This window comes from Macrobrachium rosenbergii, chromosome 5, assembly GCF_040412425.1.
Source record: "Macrobrachium rosenbergii isolate ZJJX-2024 chromosome 5, ASM4041242v1, whole genome shotgun sequence".
In the NCBI taxonomy this organism is placed as follows: domain Eukaryota; kingdom Metazoa; phylum Arthropoda; class Malacostraca; order Decapoda; family Palaemonidae; genus Macrobrachium; species Macrobrachium rosenbergii.
In genome coordinates, this window is record NC_089745.1 from 67193830 (window position 1) to 67220156 (window position 26327).

The 26327-nt window shown below is 36.0% G+C and overlaps 1 long non-coding RNA gene across 2 annotated transcripts in view; it reads right to left on the reverse strand.

Annotated features, from left to right (window-relative positions):
• LOC136838874 (uncharacterized) overlaps nucleotides 1-26327 on the reverse strand; it is a 530691-nt gene that overhangs the window by 479532 nt on the left and 24832 nt on the right. The window contains exon 2 of one of the 2 annotated variants that reach the window (XR_010853148.1): nucleotides 17441-17542. This is a non-coding gene — a long non-coding RNA (uncharacterized lncRNA). The remainder of the gene's footprint in view (nucleotides 1-17440; nucleotides 17543-26327) is intronic. The other variant, XR_010853149.1, reaches the window with a different exon arrangement.

Sequence of the window (26327 nt, forward strand, 5' to 3'; positions counted from 1 at the left end):
AAAAAATTCTTGAAACTATCCCATAAGAACCTACCTTAAAAAAAATCTTGAATCTATCCCATACGAACCTGCCTTAAAAAAATCTTGAATCTATCCCATAAGACCCTGCCTTAAAAAAAATCTTGAATCTATCCCATAAGAACCTGCCTTAAAAAAAATCTTGACTAGATCCCACAAGAACCTGCCCTAGAAAAAAAATTCTTGAATCTATCCCAGAAGAACCTGCCTTAAAAAAAAAATCTTGAATCTATCCAATAAGACCCTGCCTTAAAAAAAAATCTTGAATCTATTCAATAAGACCCTGCCTTAAAAAAAACTTGAATCTATCCCATAAGACCATGCCTTAAAAAAAAAATCTTTACTCGATCCCATAAGAACCTGCCTTACGAAAAATCTTGAATCTATCCCAAAAGACCATGACTTAAAAAAAATCTTGAATCTATCCCATAGTACCATGCCTTATAAAAATCTTGAATCTATCCCATAAGACCCTGCCGTAAAAAAAATCTTGAATCTATCCAATAAGACCATGCTTTAAAAAAAATCTTGAATCTATCCAATAAGACCCTGCCTTAAAAAAAATCTTGAATCTATCCCATAAGATCCTGCCTTAAAAAATAATCTTGACTCGATCCCATAAGAACCAGCCTTAAGAAAAATCTTGAATCTATCCCATAAGATCCTGCCTTAAAAAAAGATCTTGAATCTATCCCATAAGACCCTGCCTTAACAAAATCTTGAATCTATCCCATAAGAGCTTGCCTTAAAAAAATCTTGAATCTATCCCATAAGACCCTGCCTTAAAAAAAAATCTGGAATCTATCCCATAAGACCCTGCCTTAAAAAAAATCTTGAATCTATCCCAAAACACCCTGTCTTAAAAAAATCTTGAACTCTGATTACATTTTTCTTGAAAACTTTGTTTCAAACCTTATCCAAGTGGAAAGAGCTTTTACTTTTCTCTGTACTTATCTGGAATAAAAAGAGACACGGACGTTGAACGAATCAAGCTTACTATCATGCTTCTATCTCTAGCATTTCAATGAACCTGAACCGAAGCATCATCAAAGTCTCATCCTTAATTACCGACGTCAATTATCTGAGCTTCCCTTTAAGGCATTTAAGCCATAATTTTCTCCAATCATAACACTCTCAGATGTATGTCTTCTCCGATGTGGTAGCATTTTTCAGCTACCATGCATTGACACCTTGAAACGCATCTCTTCTCCTTCCCCCTTTTCAGATATACATTTTGGGGGCCTTCCCTCGCATGTGTTTAATCGTAATGAGATTAGAAATGAGGATTCCCATTATTCTCAAATGTAAATTTTTCTTTTCGTAAATGAATCTCGCAAAATGAATATGACTTTTGCAGCGCAGAACGACTTCTCCTTATCAAGATTTTCTACTTCATGAAAAAGTTAATTAAAACGTCGTCGATGATTTTTAAAATTACCTTCTAGGTGAAAACTGGAAATTATTAATTTATCCTGATCAATATGTCTGTTCTCTCATCCCAGCAGTTCCCCGACATTTAACTCTTTTTATGATAAAAGCGGAAAGAGAATATATACAGTGATTAAATCTTGTCAGTGTCCATTTCAGTAATCCGGCGTGTTAACCACCTACCACAAAACTTTATATAATGATTCTGAATTACTTTTACTTACAGAAGAAAATAAGGTTTAAAACACCATCTATTTCTTTTCATCTTTTCTATTTGATGGACTTCTCGGGAGAATGAATGAAATCCTCTCAAATAGGTGAATTTTGCTTGACACTTGAGATCGTCACTATATTTCGATGGAATTCGCTTTCTTCAAAGTTTTGAGTTTTTAAACCTTTTTTTTTTTTCTAGAAATCTGCACGTACGAAATCAGCGTATCAAACAGAATCTATTCCTTTATTTCATCAATAACAGAGAGAAGAAATAATATTATAAATTAAATAAAATACATCTGAACATGGCGGTATAAACTGCATGCATCTATTTATATATGTGGCAAAAATCTACTATACTTACACACACGCAACATAAGATTATGTATATATATATATATATATATATATATATATATATATATATATATATATATATATATATATATATATATATATATATATATATATATATATATATATATATATATATATATATATATGTGTGTACGTATATATGTGTGCCTGCGTGTGTGTGTTGTGTGCAAAACAAGAAGCTTACACAAAGATCCAAAATTCCATCTACTGCACACAACCCAGAAAATCCTTACTCGAACCCAACTCAGCGGTCAGTTGCTCATAATAGTGAACAAGTTACTGTCAAGTGAGATAAACATTTATTCCACACAGGGGATAGTAATGCCGACATTTTGCTATCTGAGGAAAACTGTACTGCTGTAATCGTTAAGCTGCAACTAAAATCTGTCCTTGTGAGGAATAAATGCTTGTCTCATTTGACAGTAAACTGTTTTCTGTTAAGGGAACCTGACCACTGAGTTGGGTTCGAGTAGCTGCTCATCATTACTTGAACTGCCTTCAAGGTTTATTGCCAATTCACAAATCTCGAGTTTGCTTGTGCATGGATTCATGATGTTTAGTTGACATACAAATACTACTACTACTCCGGTGGTTCTCAGGATTAATTGCAAGTCGCAACAGACGTCCAAAGCTCTTGGTACGATTTTCAGTATTATTTTTTTGGGATTACATAGCAGGGGCGTTAACCTTACCAGCAACTCTAACTTTTATGCGGGCTTGGTGTCAGCATGAGCCTGGAACTCCCTTTCGTATCTCTTAAAAGAAGAGTGGCTATACTTTTCATAATAATGAAGTAAAGTTTTGGGCTTTTGTAATATAATCTAACAGTTAGGATATATATATATATATATATAATATATATATATATATATATATATATATATATATATATACATACATATATATATATATATATATATATATATATATATATATATATATATATATATATATATATATATATATATATATATATGTATATATATAAATCTATCGATCACTTCAACCAGATATACTGTATCATTCCATTGTCACTTAAAAACACGGGACGCTACATATAGTACGGGCCACCAGATTGGAATATAAAATGATGGGACTAACACGTTTCAGCACATTTTAAATGTATAAAATATATGTAATTATAATAGCCACACAGACCTCTTAACTCTTTGATGTCTTCGAGAAGTAAGTGCAGAAGAGGAAGTAGTTTTCAAGATAAAATGGACTACTGCTTCCTACTATGAAGATATTCCAATGTTGAATATCTCCATGTAACAGAAAATACTCATAATGGCATTGTTGTGGCATGCACTGTGGCATGAACTGTACTCATTTACGAAACATATGTATGTTTGGTTTTCCAAACTTAGGGAGAAAAATTGAGATCTCTCCCTCTTCTTAATCGTCTGTCACCAAATGAGTAAAATGCGCTTGATGTGAATCATGTCAAGGACAGACATCTCCTCTGGGAGAAAAGATACTATGCCTTTTAAAAGATGAAAGGTCAGTGAAGTTCAAATGTAAAGAACAAAGGATGAGGAAGAAGAGTATCCAGATTGCATTTAATCAAAACAAGGTTCACCATTTCAATTAATTCCGCTATCAGCATGTTGTTCTTGATCTGCGCATACTGTTATGACATAAGTCCACAATCATCCAAAGAATAACTACCCTTCTTAGGGTAGAATGCACATCTATGAAAATTTGCGCATACTGTTATGAGATAAGTCCACAATTACTCAAAGAATACCTACCCTTCTTAGGGTAGAATGCACATCTATGACAAGTGTAAGTGAAGTCTTATTAACACACACAAGGCATTACTAAGGAACAAAAACGTGGTTCTTAGGATATCATTACAGGCCGTATTAAACTTACGAGCAAGTACATCCATAAAACCCCCAAGAAGTTGACTATGCAGGTTTTTTACAAGGTGAAGCAAGATCTCTGGTACTGAAAAGTGTTACATCGTGATACTTCGAGAGCCATGAGCAGCGCAGTGTACCCCCAAGACGAACAGGCACTCAAGACGTTGTTGAAAGTCCTCTTATATAATATAGTATGTAAATCAGAAAACATTTTGCCGAGAGTCCTAACTGTTAAGACTGCAAAAAAGAAGAATACATCACTTCTAGCTGTTCTGTCTAGACGACAGGGATCCTGCACTGTTATTAATAACCAGACCAGGAAAGTATCCAACAAAGTATGAATTTAAGGCAGCGATATCCAAAGCTATGTTACAGCAAAAAATTGTTCGGACAATGAACATTTTTGTTTTTATATATTTATAAGTAGACATTTTATATCCTCTGGGCATTAGGCATATCCTTATTGACACCTTTCCTGCCTGACAGAAACATTTTCCCCTCTATTTTAATGTCTTCCGACGCATTTCCTGTGGAAGCCTACGAAACTCCTTCAGGTGCTGCTCACCCACGACTCCTGTGGTGGCGCCTGATAAGTCTGAACGACCCAGAGCGCAGACGCGTACCTGAATATTCACCCAGTGATATGGGGAAGGAATGCAACATTTTTACGCTGACGAGTAAACGTTCTTTTAATAGGAAAAGAGGTAATGCATTCTTGGCAAGTGAAACGACTTCCTTCCTTGACATTTGGTATACATGTTGTATGGCTCAGCGCCCTTTACACACACGCAGGGCCAAACCCACAGCCCACGCACACACACACGCTCACGTGCACATACACATACCGCCTATCATCAGGGTTTCTGGTTCTGGCATTCCACAGTTTGTGAGTGAGTGAGATGGTTTGTTGTAGGGCCTTTGTATACAAGGCTATTTATGTGGCCGGCGTGAAGGAAAATTCCTTCCTCAATCTCAGCTCTGTTGGGTAAAATGAACCAATATATGACCTTACATATAAGGCTTTTCTGGCGAGCAAGATTTTATTTTTGCCTGATGGGTATGTCCTATGGAGCAGCCGGTGTCTTTCTTCCGCTTGCTTCCGAGAAATGCGGAATATAGTACACCTTAACAGGAAGAAAACTGGGTACGTGGGCGAGTGTTCTGACTGGTATCAAGTTTATCGGTCCATATATGTAGGAATGGATTGAGAACGACTTGATTTATATCAAGGCGGCCCGACTCCAAGAAAAAAAAAATCAACCTAATAAAAACCTGTTAACTGTTCTGAAGTAAAATTTGCGCAGAAAGAATTTGAGGGAAAATTAATAAGAAGCCGTTATATATTACATATTCCTCTATGGATATAAGTCCACTTACAGCGTGATGCTGCCCTACAAAAACATTAAAAGCTACCATCAGCGTGTTTTTACTGAACATGCTTCAAAAAATGAAAACGAATAAAAAAAATGCAAGCATCCGAAATGTTCCGCCAAGTAAGATAACTGGGGAATTAAATGCCCTTGTCTAGGCCAGACACGAAGAAAAAGCAGTATTCTGATTTCCCACACACACACACACACACACACACATATATATATATATATATATATATATATATATATATATATATATATATATATTGCCTATTTTCTTCGTGTCTGACATATATATATATATATATATATATATATATATATATATATATATATATATATATATATATATATATAATATATATATATATATATATATATATATATATATATATATATATATATATAATGTGTATAAATTTTTGTCACATGTAATGACATTCTCTTCTCACAAACAGTAAACTACAAATGTCATTTACTATCAAATTCACTCAACCTTGGAATAAACACCAAAGGGGAACTTTTAAGTGATGAGCGATCCGTCATGAGTGTTCATCGTCACTGAAAAGTCATTGTTCCCCAACCATTTGGTGGTTCGAGTCTACTTGGTGACAGATCGCTTATCCCCTTCGGTGTTTATTCCGAAGTTGAGAGAATTTTATATTAAACGACATTTGTAGCTTGATGTTTGTGAATATATGTAGACACTACTTCGATCACTGATATATTCATAATTTACTTATCGAGTCGTGAACGAGCACTTAACGCAGAAAACTGCCACAGTATCACCCGCTTCATAAACCTACACTGAACGGTCATCAGCAGCACAAACACCTGAACACAAAGAGCTCTCAAGGGTCCTGGATATTATGAGCCTCCCTAACCAATACCTCTTTCTACTGCTCTGTCTTCTCAACATTTCATAAATCATCACTTTTGAAACACCTAACGTCCTCCATTCTTTCCACACCATCAAACCATCTCAAGTCACCTTCCTCTTCGTTAGATTCTTTACCACTTCTACTAATCTCCTACACAGCTGATTCCCACCCTTTCACGTCTTCTGATACCACAAATACTAAGCAAGCAGTTCATCTCGGTAGCTCCCCTTCTTTTTCCTATTTGAACTGAGCATCTAACATTCACCTCCATGAGGAATCCTCTCATACGCTTCCACCATGGCTTGCGTGGACTCTCCAATTCTCTTCTGAATCTTCTGCACACACATAGTCCTACATTCAGGTGCTCAGTGACTCGCCTCTTCTCTACCTTACCGTCTTCCGTTATTCCCTAAGCCTGTATTATTTAACTGCTTCCATTCTTCCACTGTTCATATTAACGTTCATTGTTCCATTTTTCTGACTATGATTTATCCCTCATAACCTTACTCTCGGTCACATTTGTTTTTAATTCTCCCATCTTAGAGACCTTCAAATTCTTCTACTATTTTCTTCAGCTTCTCGTCACTATCACCAGTAATCAATTTATGTCTGCCAGTGCGCACTCTATTCACGACCAATCCTACCATTCCACACCAATTCATCCACTCAAATGTTCTCAATCTTTCATCACTCAATACATGTAACAAACAGCTGTGGAGATAAAACACACCTTTGCCACTGACCCACTTTCACATCAAACCAAATATTCTTCTGTCTTGTGACTGCTCCCAACAATCCATCTTCTATAATATACAGTACATCCTCAACACCCTCCATATTATACTTCGTCAGTTCTGTTCTAACCTTTTCTGTTCTTTTATGGATGGAATAGACAGCTTTTACCGTTCACTTTGAAATGACTGTCAGAACAGCAACTTTATTCATACACCCTCTCCCCTATCTAAACCCACACTGTTCTTCCCTTATCAGTCCTTCTGTCATCTGCCTGACTTTCTCATTGAAATTCTTACTTTACATTCTACCAGAAGTTATTTTACGCTCCTGCTATTCTTGTAGTCTCCATCACCACTTTTACCATTAAAGTAAAAATTATTCCTCGCACCCTATCTTTCGAACTTTCTCTTATTCAGATATACAGTACACATCCTGGTTAGTCACTCAATTACACTTTCACCACCATACTGTACTACTGCATCTCACTTGCAATACCATCAACTCCTGCGGTTACTTATCAACTCTTTAACAGGCCTTCTTACATCATTAACAGGCACTTTCACACACATCTACAAACATACATGAGGCACTTAGTTCTGCCTCTCTTCCTTCTACACACCTGACTAATCTTTAAATTACTCCAACGACCTCAGAATGCATTCTATCCTCACAGCATCTGTCCTCTGGCATCTTTTATTGAGATCCATGTGTTCAGTAACCCTTCTCTCTGTGTATATGTATGCATGTTTTCACTGAATGTGAAAGCACATGTTGTGCCTATTACCTTAAGACAACAATCCTCTCATATCCTCTAATATCTCCGTATCTTAAAGGGTAAAAGTTTGAAGGAAAGCTAAAAATTTATAGAAGCATGTGTGTATGTTGAAGTAAGTGTACTTGTATAGATATATACACTGAATATTTCCATCAAACATTACTGGTTATGGTGTGCAGACAACATGGTTGCCTTAAAAGGATCAAATGGTTGAAGCTGTTTATTTTATATACCAACAACTTTCACACTGTGGCTTTAGGAGTGTACGTCTAGGTAAGATCTGTGGAAACCGATAGTTACCAGGGACTATAACCACTTCCTTTACGTAAATTACCCCTGGCTGCGAGATAAATCAAGACAGTTTCTGACAAAATACCCAACTTGTAAAAGACTGAGCCTTTTCTTTCCATTGAAAATCCTTTAGCCTTTGACTAAAATCTTCTCTTAGGCAGTGGCGTTTCTCCTCATCAGGGGCAACGTTAAGTTTTTACACCTTGCGCTAGTGTATCTGTAATACTAAATGACCCCTTCTGTTCTTCAGCCGAAGCATCGACAGATGGGGTTTATCTTCAAATATTCCTCACACCAGGAATTATCGATTTTTGCATCACGACAATAATTCTACTTCCCAAATATTGTAATTCCAGGGAACTCATGCACTTAGATCCGCTGGTATGGGAACCCCTGAGAGCTCTCATACTCTCGGGAGAATAAAGGACCATCTTACTGCTTAAGGAACAACAATCCTATGAATGATCTCATTAGGATGCACAGGCAAGAGAAAAACATGTTTTGCTGTTTTCTTCAAGGACCATTTCACTGATGAAAACTCAGGACTACGGAGAAAAATCTTCGCAATCAGTATTCCGGGAAAACATTATTAATAACAAGTTTCCCTATTCAAGGGCGTCGAAACCATCTTGAAAATACACGTCTAGTTTCCTTGCTAATAAGCGTGATAAACATTTAGATAAGAGTTACTCTCTTTTCCAGACAAAAGTGCCATGAACATCAGTAGAATGGACTAACAAATTTATGTTTTCAAGATGTTAAAAATCAGATTAAAAAGTGCCTCTGAAAATCCAGAATACTCTCCTACGAGTAAGGCCCTAGCGTTGGCTGTTTTTGACAAGCACTGTCTGATTTACTACGCAAGGATTTTTTTTTTACTTCCCATTATCCTTATGTCAATAATATTTGTTCTCTTCACAAATACATTACTATTTTGCCGGTAACTGTTGTTTCTCACTCCGGTGGCTGTCGGACATAATTAATACCTGCTGCTTCAAAGTTTTGTTCGTTTGTTTGTTGACAAGGCACTCAACACTCCTATTTCATTGGGTTTGTGCCTGGATAGGGAAACATGAGCATCACAGATCATCATGGAATCTTGTAGCTATGATATCCTGATGAGGTTTTAATCTTGACATGATTTAAGAGTCATGACATTCCGTTCACCCGGTATGTGAACCATTAATCCCACACGGCATTACATGAGCTCTAAGTAAAGCCTAATAAATATGCTGAAACAGTAACGGGGTAAAGTTAGCGGACATTCTTGCCAGCCCACGTATTGATTCTCTACTGTATTATCAATTCTCTTATAATTCAAAATTCATACATATTTATATAGGACTTCCAAGAAATAGTTAAGTATGTCTCTTAACATTTTGCACATTTGCTCTGGATATTATTACAATAATTAGGCCATACATATTCATGTGGGACAACTAACAAGGTCGTTGACTTAATAAGTGAACTACTATCTGAGTTCTCACTTGCGAAAAAAAAAAAGCGAAAACAATACAAGCAGTACAAAATGCAGGTGAAAATACATAGGAACAGGAATAAAACAATAAAATCGCAGGCAAATACATGCAAGAAAAGCATGCGTCTAGAAACAAGTCAGTAGAACTAAAATAGTGTCATGCTGCCCTTTCGAGAAACCTCTCATTAGCTTTGGAGCATCAGGGAAAGAACTTTCTAGATTCCTGAACATCGATAAATGCACAGGACGAAAAGGTGACGTATTAGTCGGCCTACGACTCCAACCTTCACGATCAATAAGCTCTTGCCATCACTTCACGGCGGAGAGAGAGAGAGAGAGAGAGCGCATTCAGCTACGCGATAGTGGCTGATCTTACAACCACGAATAAAATCCATGATAATTCAATCTACTTAGCTTCATATTTAAGACCTGCCAAATTAAAGAGTAGCTTATGATATGACAAGGATAGGACATTTTAGGTGTTACTGATTAAACAAGTTTATTCTCCTGTTGGCTTTTCAGATGCTTTTAATTATCTTTAATTTTCTCTGTTTTCACATATGTGCATCCTGTGCCGAACTTAATATGCAAGTTCGTAATATAAAGCATGCATAATAATAATAATAATAATAATAATAATAATAATAATAATAATAATAATAATAATAATAATAACTTTCAACATAAAGCCATTGAGACTGCTGAGAGAAGATCAAACAGATGACAGGAAGACTGTCAGAAGAACAGTTTGATTTAAACACGGAAGAGGGAAAGCGGATCTAGAGTTTGTAATGAAACAGTTACATGAGAAATGTGAAAGTGGAGAGGAAACGCTGAATGTTATAAAGCTGACAAAATGCAATGTGGAGGGTGTTGAGGATGTATGGTAGAGAACGCGAATATTTGAAAGCAATAAAAAGATTTTATGATGAAGTGAATCATGTGTTACGAGTTTGTAGGAGAAAGAGTGAATGTCTGCAAAAATGTGACTGAGACAAGGGAGTGTTTACTGCTTCTCTGGATGGAGTGATACAAGTAGTCAGAGAAAGGACAGACGGTGTACATGTCAAGTTGTGGAATGTGAAGCTGGCTGGTGAATTAATGTGCAATAGCTGAAGTTTGCAAAATTATACCGTACTGATCGGAGATAGTGAAAAGACACTACAGAAATTAGTGAAAGAGTTTAAAAGTTACCTTAAGAGGAAAAAGTTAAAAATAAACGTGAGCAATAGTACTGCTAGGAGGGTAAATGGGGATCAAAGAGATGAATGTTAAAGTGGACGGTAAGAGGTGAAAACTGAAGGCTCACATGCATTTGGGAGTTAGTACTTCTGATGACTCTCAGAGTAGAGGAAATTAGAAAGACAACGAGAAGTATGCCAAAGACTGGGATGATACTTGGAGCTTCTATTGATACCAAGGTTAGCTTGTATGGAAGGATTGCTGAAGCAACTCTCCTATATGGAACTGAAGTGTGAATGTGGAATGTGAATGAAAGAACGAAGCGGAAGATGGAAGAGAAGAATTGTTTGATTGGCATTTTTGGTATAAGAATAAATAAAAGTGTAAGAAATATGGAGATACGTAAAAGGACTGATAAATCGGTTAGCACAAGTCAAAAGATGGATCAGACTGCTTTGAGATGGCATGGTCCTGTAAAAAGAAAGTATACGGCTGGGAGTAAGGAGAAGAGGAGACCTAGAAAGAGATGGCTAGATGGAGAGTTAAAGAGGTATACTGTAGGAATGGGGGCAAGAAAGAGCTTGCAAGATAGAGTTGACGGGTAGCGTGTGTAGGAGGTTCCACACATTTTTGGTGAGCCGTCCATGTACACGTACGAAGCAGCTGGTGCTGTGGAAGTGCTGTGGAAGTTTTCCACAATTCAGCAGTCTGAGTATGACTGTGGCCGCACCTTATGTTCTTTACTTTCATGAGAGCGACGGCCGGATAAGGAAACGGCGTAACGTAACATAGCCTACATATATACATACATACATGCAAACAAAAATTTTATATATATATATATATATATATATATATATATATATATATAATGGCTGTGGAATATTTTCAGTTAAAACAGAATTCCATCAAATATAAGGGAGCCCACAGAAGCGCCAAAATGTGGAAAATAAAGGCTATATTTTAGAGACCAAACTGTCTCTCTCCTCAGGCAAATAGTGAATGAGAAAAAGTTACAGAAAAACGGTATTTATAACAGAAGATCCATCGGTCAGCCATTAAGTCAATCCAGTTGACAATTTCTCTTTAATCTTCTTAATCGCTGGTTGGAGGAAGATTTTATCTATAATATCTGAATCCCAGGCGCCTCTTGAGAGATTCATTGCATTTCTTTGTTTAATCAAAGCTGATTACACCATCTGGCTTTTGAACTGACAATTCCTGCTATAAATTATACGAGACATATTCCAGTTTATTCTGTGGTTATGGTTATTCATGTGGCTAAAAATAGCTGATCTCTGTTGTCCGTATCTAACTGAACGTTTATCCTGTATTAATCTTTGGGGGAGTGATTTGCATGTGAAACTGATATAAGATTGGTCACAATCGAGGCAAGGGATTTCATAAACTCCTGTGACTTTGGGAACTGGTTTTTCTTGGACGTTAATGGGGATCTGGCTAAGGTACTTGGGTAGGTAAAAGCAAACTCTTGCTTTTACCTACCCAAGTACCTTAGCCAAATCCACGATTATCGTCCAAGAAAAACCAGTTCCCAAAGACACAGGAGTTTATGAAATGCCTTTCGACTGTGACTAATCATATATCGGTTTCATAGGCAAATCACTTCCCCAAAGATTAATTCAGCATAAACGTTCAGTTAGGTACGGACAACAGAGCTCAGCTATATTTAACCACATAAATAACCATAACCACAGAATAAACTGGAATATGTCTCGTACATTTTATAGCAGCAATTGTCAGTTCAAAAGCCAGATGGTGGAATCAGCCTTGATTAAACAAAGAAATGCACTGAATCTCTCAAGAGGCGCCTGGGATTTAGATATTATAGATAAAATCTTCCTCCAACCGGTGATTAAGACGATTAAAGAGAAATTGTCAGCTGGAGTGACTTAACGGTTGACCTATGGATCTTCTGGTATAAATACCGTTTTTCTGTAACTTTTTCTCATTCACTATTTGCCTGAGGAGAGAGACAGTTTAGTCTCTGAAATATAGCCTTTATTTTCCACATTTTGGCATTGCTATGGGCTCCCTTATATATATATATGACAGTTTGGTCTCTGAAATATAGCCTTTATTTTCCACATTTTGGCATTGCTATGGGCTCCTTTATATATATATATATATATATATATATATATATATATATATATATATATATATATATATATATATATATATATATATATATATATATATATATATAATAAAATATATATATGTATTTGCATACACAAACACATTCACAGATATACATACATAATATATATATATATACATAAACATATATATACATATTATTATGATTAGCAAGAACTCGCTAAGCAAATTGCCTCCCCTTTTCTTTTTTTTTTGTTTGTTTTGTTGTCTTCATTTACTGCAAGCCGCTCGATCGATAGACCATCTGTCTATCGACTTCGCACGGTCAGAATACAAGGGTTTAAAAGATTATGGCCACTCCCTTTAAGCAGATCTTTCTTCGAGGCAAAAGTGATCTCTGTCTGGCCGTTTCCTTACAGGCAAAACTCCCCTGCGGGCATCAGCTGAAGATGATTCAACACCCCTATATGTTGGAAGTGCCCCCTGCCCCATAGGAGGAGATAAAAGCAGAAAACACGAGGCCTCTTTCTCACATGCGAGGTGGAAGACAGGGAGTGAAGAAGGACCAAGCCACCTGCCCTTGGCAGTGTCCTTAGCTAACCACGTGGCCCTTTTCAAAGTATACTTTCTCCTCGTGCCCTTCGACCGCAAGCCACATGCTCGCTCCACCGTTGACCTGCCGGATGCCCCACATGCCATTGCCCGGCCCTTCGTGAAATTCCCACGCGTTGCCCTTCTTCGAGAAGTCCCCATCGCCATGCCCTTGCATCCTAACATGTGGAAGAACTCACCCTCGGAAATCGCAAGTCATCCACGGACCAATTTTCTACGTTGGAACCACACCTGTCTTACGAGGGACCCTATTTCGTGGAAGCTTCTTGGACTGTGTCTGGAATCCCCAATTTCATTCATCCCGTAGGAATCCCCTTCAGGATCAATAATCTACTTGCGTTCCTCTTTCCCGTACTAAAGTCATTTATGTAAATACACTCCTTTAAATTTGCCCACGTGTTTTAATATTTCCCTCAGTAACAAGAGCCCCGCTCAGTAAATTCCCCTTTGTTTTCCCTTTTTACGTTTTCCTGGACCCACAGTCAGAATCACAAGGCTAAATTACATTAAATTGTTGCTACCTGTCTCACAGAGAATATTTCAAACTAAATCGCCAGGAAAAACGTAAAAAATATATATAACTATGTGTATATATAATTGTGTATGTAATATACATATAATTATATGTATATATGTATATATATAATCCATAATAATAAAATCCGAGTGGATCTTTCTTGTTTGTCTGTCCCAGGTGGGGAGGTAGGTAGGGGATCAGGAGGGTTGGGGAGACAGATTAATTCACCCTCCTCCTGCAAACCTGTTTGTCCGCTCCGTAGGGCGAAGTAGTTAGGGGATCACAGGGTAGAGGAGACATGACATATTTTCCGGGTTCCAGGCGGCGTTTATCAAGCTCGTATTCATATATATAATATAATACAAATATTTAAAATGGATAAACGTGTGTGTGTGTATAGGTTTTGTGTGTGTGTTTTGCGATGGCGAGGATAAAATCTATTCCTGCTCTAGTAAAATACATTTTTGACAGATGCGATGCGAAACAGATTAATTTTGTCATTATAAACACACCACTATTATTTCAGGTCGGATTTAATGTTGAATAATAATCAAAAATAAAATGGAAGGAAACGAATAATTTTGCGACTTGCAATTAAAATCACCTGAATCATTTGAGTATGACCGATATTTTGTCTATAAACTATTAAATAATAATAATAATAATAATAATAATAATAATAATAATAATAATAACAATAATGCTCTACTGAGCTTGAGGATTAATTTTTGGCGTCTCTGGAGTGACCGAATGATTCTCTATACTTTTCATTTTCTTATTCTAATGTACGAAAGAGACACTGATGATCATGTTCATATCCAAGCCTGACGTAAAAAAAAATAATGACGATCATTACTGCCGCCCCCTGAATTCAAGGTGATTTCAGTATCAGTTACTTCATAAAATATGAGAAAAAAACAATCGTACCTTATATGTCTTGGAAATCATGAGCCTTTATAAGTGTAAAGTTCAAATTAGTGTACAAGTGTGGAGTATGACGACGCCTGCAAACTGACTGATGAATAGAATAGAATACAGAATTCAGGCGAAAGGGCAAGCGCTGGGACCTATGGGGTCATTCAGCGTTAAAAGGAAAATTAAGAGCAAGAAGGGTTGAAAGGTGTAGCTATGAAACAATTGCTATAGGAGAGGTGGAAAGTCAGATGGATGAAAGAAAAAATGAACGGAGGTGCAGTAAATGAAGAATCACCTGTTCCGGCTTGATCGCAGCAAACTCTCGCGAGGGCTAGGGTCGTTTGTCACTCGAAACCTCCCAAGGGCTTTTGCATCTGTTCTCTCAAGGAATCTGGGTTAAGCAAATGTTGGTGAGTTAGTTTTAGGAACTGGGATTTCAAAGAATTCATATCTTTCTGTCCTTGGCATCATTTTCCCTTGACTCGGGAATATTTTTCGCTCGCTTTTATGACGGTGTTTTGCTGCGCCAATTGGGTATATGGAGAGAAAAAATGATAACACCTTGACTTGTCGGGAGAAGAAAAACATTCAAACGTTGACGGTTGCAGCTGCTAACTTTGCCACTTGAATCTCAGCAATTTATTGATAAAGAAAAGTAACCTCATCTCCACCAAGACAGAGTAACTGATTACAATATAGCCTACCATTCGTTTCTAAAGTAGCCTAACGAAAGTAATTCTCAGCGTTCTATTACGCAGAATCTGCGCCCACCAAATGTTTTGTAAAAACATTAAGCCTACGTTGAATCTATCTCCCGATTAAAAATTAGTAAGCAAACTCACCTTTCTGAAAAATTATTAAGCAAACTCACTTTTTTGAACTCTCATTCTCTAAGCACAGGTCTAAGCAACCGTTCTCTTGAGCTTACGGAAGGAATCCCACCTCTCACGTGGGATTAAAACACCGCCCTATAGGTCTAACTCTAATAATACAGACCTCGAATCCGTCAGTTCATCCTTTCCTGCACTTAACCTGCAAATACAAACAGACCTCAAACTACATGGTCTGCCGAAAGTTTGTCTGCTTCTATCGTTAGACGTTGGAACAGATGTCCTATCTCCATTTTCCCTAAGCCTTCTAACATCCTTTCCTTATACGGGCCCGGGATCGATAATTAGGTAACGGGAGCACTCTCATCGACCTCTAACCAAACAAATAATATTTTGACTTCACATTTTTCACTTCGTTTCTTGATTCAATGGCCCTTAAATTTTTTTTTTTTTTTAAATATTTAGCACTGTCAGTTTCGTAAAACTTTCAAACAACATAAACAAAAAACCACATAGTTTGATAAACAGATAGATATATTTTGTTGTCATTTCCAGAGCTATAATAGCGTAACGTTTGAATGATACTGTGTCAATCTTCTAAAAGACACCGGGAAAAGTACTTCATCAATTACAATACTGAAAGCCACACTCCATGAACTTAAGCATAGTCTGAAGTGAAACTACATAACTTTGATATTTTTAAAGAATTCCTAATAAATCTGAGCAATCATTCACTAAAGAGGAATCAAACCAATATCTGTTGTTCAGGATATTTCAGTAAAACTATCTGTTGAATTTATTATAAGCAGGCTCTTCTGTACTTTAATTCATATTAGGACAAAATAACTTTAAAATAATATGTTGATATATAAAAAAGAACTTACACTCCTTCTGTGAAATGCTCGTTTACATTCATATATCGAAAAATTTTATCTAAGCTTCTAAAGCCTTTATGCAATATTTTATATATATATATATATATATATATATATATATATATATATATATATATATATATATATATATATATATGTGTGTGTGTGTGTATGTATACAAATATATATACATATATATTATATTACATATATGATATATATATGTAAAAATATATATATATATATATATATATATATATATATATATATATATATATATATATATATAAATATATATCTTATATATACATATTGTATATATCTATATATGAATAAGCTCTTCGTTGGGCGAGTCGGTAGAGCAGTGGCCTAGCACTCGGTAGGCCCGAGTTCAGGTCTCCGACCGGCTGATGAAAAGTTAGAGGAATTTATTTCTGGTGATAGAAATTAATTTCTCGCTATAATGTGGTTCGGATTCCACAATAAGCCGTAGGTCCCGTTGCTAAGTAACCAGTTGGTTCTTAGCCACGTAAAATAAGTCTAATCCTTCGGGCCATCCTAGGAGAACTGTTAATCAGCTCAGTGGTCTGGTAAAACTATGGTATACTTTTTTAATATGTAAATAATAAATATATATATATATATATATATATATATATATATATATATATATATATATATATATATTTATATATATTTATATTTATATATATATATATATAAAAAATATTTTATATTTATATAGTATATATATAAATATATATTTATATATATACAGTATATATATATATACATATATATACATATACATATATATATATATATATATATATATATATATATATATATTAAATTCCATCCTACGATGTATTACTACATTGAAATGCCATCATACCCGCTCGTGCACAAAGTCAGGTATACCCAGTAAGGCACAACTGAAAAGTCACTTACGATCACTCACTCAAGGGCTGACACGATGACACCAGAGTCATTTGGAAATCACTCAACAAACTGTTGCTATCTTTCATTTTAGAATTTGGCAGCCACAAGAACCTGTAGGGGAGAGGAAAAAGATTTCACGTGAGAGGAGACTGATCTTCAGGAACCCTGCAGACTGAACTAACTCTTGTCATTCATAGCCTCTCTCTCTCTCTCTCTCTCTCTCTCTCTCTCTCTCTCTCTCTCTCTCTCTCTATATATATATATATATATATATATATATATATATATATATATATATATATATATATATATATATATATATATATATATATACAGTATATATACAGTATAACTGAATCACGAAAATATGGAACGTGATGAATATATAAATAAAGATAAAATCCACAAAGGAAACGGAAACACTGGAGTGCTGCAGAGGCCTTTCGACACTATGTCCTTTACTTAGCAGACTCTTTATATATATATATATATATATATATATATATATATATATATATATAGAGAGAGAGAGAGAGAGAGAGAGAGAGAGAGAGAGAGAGAGAAAATCTAAGAAAGAAACAGAAACACTGGCATGCTGCAAGGTCTTTCGACTGTCATCCTTTAAACACAAAAATAAGTTTACAAAGATAGCTCATATAGATGACAGATGGGGATTACAAAGGAAAAAATATGCACCTGGAATCCAACACAATTGAAGAATTAGTATAACTGCCAAAATTGGGTTAAATATTTAAGAGGTTTTACAAAGGATTAGGATCAATCATTCAGAAGCAGAGACAGGACGATTAAAAGATTATACAAGGGGGTGACTGACCACCAAAAAATGTTATAAAAGTACAATTCAATAATTCTCTTTTTTTGTAAACAATAACAATTTTTCCAAGATGAACATTTTTACAAATAAAAAATTATATTAAACATACAAATACATAGAAAATATATATAAGGTAACTAATTTGTAATGAAGTCAGTGATTTTATCTTTTATGTCATTCTTGAACATTTTTCTAATACAGGGGTCCAGATAATACATGCCAGGGCTAAGGTTAAAATTACAGCTGGAAGTAAGCTGTATAATAGCGGATTCAAAAAGATTTCTTGAAGAGAAATCTTTCGATCTGGCAATCACTGAACTTTCAGTCCAATTTATCCTGTGAGAGTTTTCACTTAAATGAATGAATATAGCATTGGATGTTTGTCCAGTTTTGACTGAATATACTGTATATGTTGCTTAATACATACACCTAAATCTTTTTAGATTGGCCAATATAAAAAGAGGGGCAGTCCAAACATGGAATTTTTATATATTATGTTGTTGTTTTCTTTAGGGCTATTTTTTTATTAACATTCCTTTTAGTGTGTTATTATAGGAAAAAACAAGGTTGACATTAAAATCATTGTTAAAATCTTTTGTTTTCAAAACCACTAAAATAAGGCAAGCTAAAAATGTTCTTAGGGGTTTCTTTCTCCATGTTACTTTCACTATGAAACTTTTTGTGGGCTTTACTATAACAAATATCTAGTATATGTCAAGGATAACAGAAACCTGTCCCTATTTTTCTTATGTATTCGATTTCTTGATCCAAATACTGAGGACTGACAATGAGCAAAGCTCGTAAAAACATAGAAGAAAAAATTGATATTTTGATATTAAGGTGGAGGCCTGAATAAAAATGGACACAAGTTAAGTTGTTGGTTGGTTTCCTATAAATACAGAATTAGTACTGAAATGGTTCTCTATGTATTAAAACATCTAAGAAAGGGAGGTAATTGTCTTTTTCTAATTCTAAAGTAAACTTAATGGATGGTCTCCTTATTTATTGACTTCACAATCTTAAGCTTTTCAGCAATAAAATTAGAAAGCTGTACTTTCCTGACAGTCAGATCAAAATATTTCTCCATAAGAGGCTCAAACCATATACAAAAAAAAAATTCACTTTTTAAACTTCTTCTTTGGACTTGTACTAAGGGGCCATTTACATCAGTTACGCTCTGTATTTCAAGTAAATGTTTGCAACTTCTTCGACAAGTTCTTCAGATAGAAGATAATTCACCAACAGTCAACTGCAGTCTGTGATACTAGAGAGTCAGTTGTCATTCAAAATTCTCGCTAATTATAATATTCAATACACCAAAGATGTACACCAGTAGACTAATAAAATGGACATACAATAAATTAAAGACTAGGATATGGACAAAGGTAGTAGAATATATCTTTGTGAAGTCATTAGCACTGAAAGAACAGACCGACTATTCCGACACAATAAAACGAAGGGCAAAAGAAAATGAGCATTAAACATAATTTCGAATAACTCAAATACGACAATTTTCACATTTTACCAAGTAAAAAGCAAGTACTTATAAGTCGAGAGTAACTATCAAAATACAGTTCATAAGAACAATATTTACTAATTCAGTATCTATCTATAATAATAAAATCCGAGTGGATCTTGTTTGTCCTCCACCTAGTGACAGTAGGGGAGACACGACACAGCCATCCACCCCCTGCAAACCGGTTTGTCCGCCCCAGGTGGGGGCAGGGAAGGTAGGGGTCGGGAGGGTAGGGGAGACAGAAGCGCCGGGTTCCAGCGCATGTAGAACACACCAACAAGCTCGTACTATTATAACAGGCTACAAGAAATGGCAAAAATAAATGAGAAATCCATTCTACTGAAAATACAAGAATAACTATCTGCCCTTAATTAAGATGAACTAAGAGTTAGCAATACAACTCCTCTTAAACTGTTAAGCAATATTCCAAATAACAGTCACAACTTGATAAAAAAAAATGCCTAATCTCTTCACGTATTACACGTTCTCATACTGAATATACAAGTCCATTTCTATGGCCCTCAGACTTCTACACCAGCATATGTTTACCTAATATGCAAATTAACTGAACAACGCATACTTTCAATGTTCGTCTACATAAAAATGTAAAATTACTACCCCTGCACACTGCAGGACTCAAATAGGGTTAACAGTCATTCAAGCACAATTCAAAGTTCAACAACAGAAACTTGGATACATATATGCGGACCGAAATTTGTACGAAAAACATACATTCAGATGAGAAAACCAGATTAGGATTTCACCTGCTGCTAATAAGATTTAATAACTATTGAAATCCAAGGGTAACCCTACACAATACAATTTATTTTGAAGTCTCAATTTTTACTGAGCCAATCACTGTTGTTTAAGGTGAAATACCACCTTCAGATAAGATGGCTCTTACAGTATTAAGTCAACTTTAACTCCTAAGGTAGCTTACATACAATTGAACAACCCTCAATCTTCCCCTTAGACTCTCAATAGTTTCGAAAAAACAGAATATACAGTAAAGCAATATTATTTGTAGTGGAGGAACACCTCTAAGGACTGAAATGTGGTTAATATCAAAATTAACTCGCTCTAAGCCTTTCCTCACGAAAAGATATTCATTACATTCAGTGGCACTTAACTGGCCACCGTTGACTCTCGAAAACCCAGTGCTTTGTGCACCAGAGACATTAGGACCTGATTTTACTCAAGATTTTACTTAACCCATGGCCTCACAATACTGCTACCTTCAGAGCTGGAGTTCTGAGTGACTCATCTTCGCAAGTATTAAGCCATAAATAAAATTTAATATTGAATTCACTATACCTTGAGAATAACTTACATTCAAGGGGAATTATAACTGTTAAGTGCTTTGGCACCAGCAAGGAGTCGATCTCTCTCCTGGTTTAAAAACAACAGTGACTCTGACCACCTGGCTTTCCTAGCTTCATGGCCTGCCAACAAATGTTACAATGGCACATGTTTCGACGGAGTATGTGGCAGTCTCCCATCCAACTGCTGACTAGCACAAGTGGTGCTTAACTATGCAAATTGCAAAACAAACGTGCTACCATAACCATAAGTATTTTCATTCTTAATGAAGGCTACAAAGAGTGCTGCTCTTTTGGTTGTTAGCTTCATTAACTTTCTACCCTAGCTGCAGTAAACTTCCACAACACTGACTGATTTATTTACAAAATATACTGTAATGCTCATCAGCAGCACATCAATCTTTCAACAATAATTGTGTCATTCGCCTTTCTCCTTCACAAGCACTCACATTTCCTGGATATTAAGGACCTTTCCCTATGCCTCTTTCACTCCATCTATCCAGTAATTTCTGTCTTCCTTGTAGTACTTCTGAATTATGCACTATTTTCAGTAAACAGTTGACTTCCAATCTATCCATATGACCAGTCCATCCAAAAACTGATCTGTCCTTATACCTACACCACATAAATTACATAAAATTCATCCAAAAAAACTTCAACTTTTTCTCTGATTTGCATCACTTGAAAAATCTCCAAAATAGAAAGTTATCTCAACATGCCTGTCATATATTTAAACTTTGGCTTACAAAAATAAACGCATTCCCCACCAAATTTTCTATGCACACACTGCTCTACAATTATTTCTTCTGTGACTCACCTCTTCTCTCATCTTACCATAGTTTGTTACATTTAATCTGGCATCCCTTTAGATGGGTTCCCATTTAACTTCACTACCTCACTCTTCCTCATATTCAACTACGACTAGCTTCTTGCAAATGCTGTCATATTGTACTTTTTCTTCATTAACCTAATCAGCACAGTATTATCAACAAACATCAGCCATTCCACACTATTCACAATACACTTAGATCTGATCTCCTTTCACTTGCCACATCGCTCCAACCATCCACAGAGATAACATGCCCTTTTCTGAGACCCAATTTCACTCCAAACCAGTCACCCTCCATGCCATATATTCTGAAGCACATTTTGTTTCTGATCATGAAGTTTCACTCTAAATACATTTCATTCTTTACATACAACCCCAACAATCTCTACATTGCTTCTATCAACTCTATTATAAGCTTTTCTAGACCTACGTAAGTAACATATAGCTTTTTCCTATACTTTCAAACTGTTGACATAGCCCATAATTCCTTCTGATTTAGTCTTCCCTGTCTAAACTCTCAATCCTTCAGTCATCTGGGTTATTCTTAGTCAAATTCTTCCCTACAGCTTCCCTGGTATGCATACCAAGTGATGCTACACCATTCATATTATTAGTCTTTTCTGTCAACTTTACCTTTACACAAAGGAACAATTATTCATCTTACTATTCCTGGGACAGTTTCCTCCTCCAGGCACACCTTACCTACCCAGGCCAGCCACTCAGTTCCCACTGTACTACAAGCACTCACTTGCAATCCCATCAACACCTAACATTATTCCATTCTTCAACCTCTTTACTGGCCTCTTACATCATTAACAGACACTTCCACAGCATTCTCAAAGTTACACTACTAACCCCTTTCATTCATGCATCAATCGACTTTACTTCTATTCTCCACTCTAAAAAATACTGTAATCACTCCATTGCCTCATAACTGTAATATCTTAAGACAGCATATTCCCATTTGCGTCTTTTACTCTGAGATACATATTTTGCTCATAAATTTTATCATTTACAGACACATTTTCACCTCCTTTCCCTACATCTTAAAACTACTATTTAGTTATCTTTTTTCCAACTAATAATGATCACAAATACTTCTCTATACACTCCTCACCATTACATCCCTCAACTTGCTCCTCCATTTACTTGACAAATTTAAGAAACTTTTCCTTACCATTTTCTCTTTCCCTGGTACACTTCCCAGACAGGCACAGATTCAGTTTCTCCCTAAAATTCCTTCACTTCCACTATTTTCCTGGACCCTATGCATTTACTACTGCATTTCATCCTGCTGTACTTAACCTTACCCATGAAATCCTCTGACTAGTACACTATTTTGTACTCTGTCACTTGCCCCATGAGGTTCCATGATATTTCATTCCCTAGCTCTACAATTCCAGCTATCCATGGTGCAATCACTCTTTGTCCTTCCCATTCCTGCCTCCTTCCCTTTCACCTGTCTCCATTATTGACATGACATTCAGCTTTCACTGTTTAAACAAATCTACTAGTATACATTTCTTCTCTCATGAACCACAGCCAATATCATTTAAAACCACAATCATAATGCAGGGTATGAACTGAAAACCTCATGACCCTCACCAGTTAGTGATTTCACACCAAGCAGCAAATTGAGATTACTGTTATAGTTCTTTCCTGACAACTTACAGGAGCATAAGTGTGATGGCCTTGTGAGCAGATGGTTATCTGCTATTTGGGGGCCTTTCCTACCACAAAGGGACTTCCAACCCTTCGCTTGGAACACATTACAATCATATCATAGGATGGCACTGCAGCATCAGTTCTGGTTAAACACACTGACCTGGCATATGTGTTAACTGTTGGCCTCAAGAGAACTGTGCTCATATGCTATTTGAGGAGGGGAGTATTTCCTAACTCAAGGGATACACAACCCCCTTTAGTCATTAAGCATTTGAGGCCAGTGCACTACAACCCTGAGGCAGCAGTGTCCAGGTAGAAATCCATACTACCATCACAGAAGCAGTCAATTAACTGATCTGACACATACAAACTGAATGCACTCTAAGGCCTAGTAAATGTATTTGAAAGTCTTTGCAAGATGAGAAAGTTGAAAGTACATGAGAAAAAGTAAGGTAAACAGAAACTAATTGTTTTTAATCATTAAGCTGGCTTTATGCCAGCACAAATTCTTGCTCCTGGGCTGGTCTGTAACTTGGAAATTAAGAATAAGACTCTGGAAGTCAAAAATAAAATGTTTGCAGAGACTGTTGAACAAATTCTCCATAAGGAGATGAAATGAGGATGTTGAAAAAATGGTTGAAGATGTTGAGATAAAGTGTTTCTGGCATCAGAAGAACTGAAAGTGTCCAATATGTGTAGAAAAGTAGAACTCTTACAAAGGTTAGTGTTAAGAAATGATTCAGTCATGGCGATGAGGTTAGTGAAAACTGAGTATTATTTGGAGGTGTCAGTATGCAGGAGGAGAGGAAGACTTGGAAAGTTCAGAATAGATGGTGTGAAAGAAGTACTGGAAAGAAGGGCATTATAGCCCAGAATTGCAAAAGTGTATGCAAGACGGAGGTAAATGGAAAACTTGGTGTGAAAGGGGTTTGAAAAGCAGCTGACAATCCTTTCATGGTATTTAACTGACCTTGTATGTTTTGGAAGTTTTCTGTATGGGGTTCCATCCGTAATTCAACATTCAAAATATGACTTTAGCAGTAGCTTACCCATTTAGTTTTTTCTCTAGAACCAACCATTTTCAGAGAAACAGCCTAATGCTGATAAGGTGCAGCACACTGATAGAGAACCTAGTTCACGTTCACAAGGTCCATGGTTCAGCTGCCGACCTACTGCCAACCAGTTGTGAATGGGTGCCAGAGTCAATCAAGAAGGGCATGGGGATAGCAACCTCATCCGTAAAGACTTGCTGCGAACTGGAAGGCTTTGCCCTTCCAGCATCTCCGCCTCAAAGGAGAACAAAGGCATATGGTTCAAACAATATATGGGACAGTTTCAAGAAACAAAAATGAGCGACCATACGATTATTATTATTATTATTATTATTAATAAAGTAGTTTAATCAGACCACTGAGCTGACTTTCAGCTCTCACAGGGTTGGCCCAAAGGATTAGATTAAAATACCAGGTCTAGGACTGAGGCCAAGCACTAGGACCCAGTATATCATTCATTACAATGATGAACGAATTAAAATGAAAAAAACTGCGCATAGGCACAGGCTCTCATACTGGAACACATATACATACAATAAATACATTTACTCGGGCTTCCTTACATATACACTAAAAAGGTATATTAAAATTCAGAATTTAAGTTAAGCAATATTTTAAAATTTTGCTTTGTTTTAAATTCGACAAATGCTATAAGGGTTTTCATGTTTTTATTATTTACTTATTTTTATATTTTATTCATTAAATTACAGTTCCTCATGAACATCAAAATCGGAACAACTGAAAATGTAAAAGATTCTGACAAAATTTCCTCCACTGATTTATTTCCAAAAGTTGTCAGTCGCTGTTGGTCATACTTTGGACACTCACATAACACATGCCTGACCGTTATTATCACCCTGCACTCTGAGTACTCGGGAGCCAGACCACACGTGGGCTGCTCATTAAGTGCCCATGTGTCAGACGAGTATGGCCTACGACGTGTTAGAATTGCTTGTGTGTGTGTCTCTCTGATGTGATGAACTCCATTTTTTAACATTAGGTTTTATTTGCTTCAATTTATTACTTTCAGGTTCTTCATTCCATATATATTGCCATTTATTCATGATATCCATTTTTATTTGTGTTACATAATCAGTAACAGGGATATTCACATTTGATCTTGTCATGTGGGTTGCTTCTTTGGCTGCTTTGTCTGCATCGTCATTTCCTTTGATCCCTACATGGGCAGGGATCCAACATATTTCTGCATTTTTTCCATTATTATATAATTCGTGGAGAAATAATTTAACTTGTTTTGCTATGTTATTTTTTATTTGTAACTCTGAACAGCTTCTATGGCGCTTCTTAAGTCACTAAAAATCACAAAATTATTGAATGATGTTTCTTTAATTATTCTTATAGCTGATGTAATTCCACACAATTCTGCTGTGAATAATGAAGCATTATTAGGAAGAGAGAACTGATAAGCCCTGTCCCGGGACACTGCACCATATCTCCCACTCCGTGTTCTGATTTAGATTCATCTGTATATATTGCGTAATGTGGACCTTTTCGGCTTATATGCTCTATTGTATGTTGTTTATGGTGTTCTCATTTTATTCATTGACCAGGGAGGAGGTGATTTTACTATTAAAGGCACTTGTATATGTATATTCAACGACTCAAGCAGTCTTCTAGCTCTAATTGGGAAAGGTGGTGGATGGTTATTAATAATTTTTT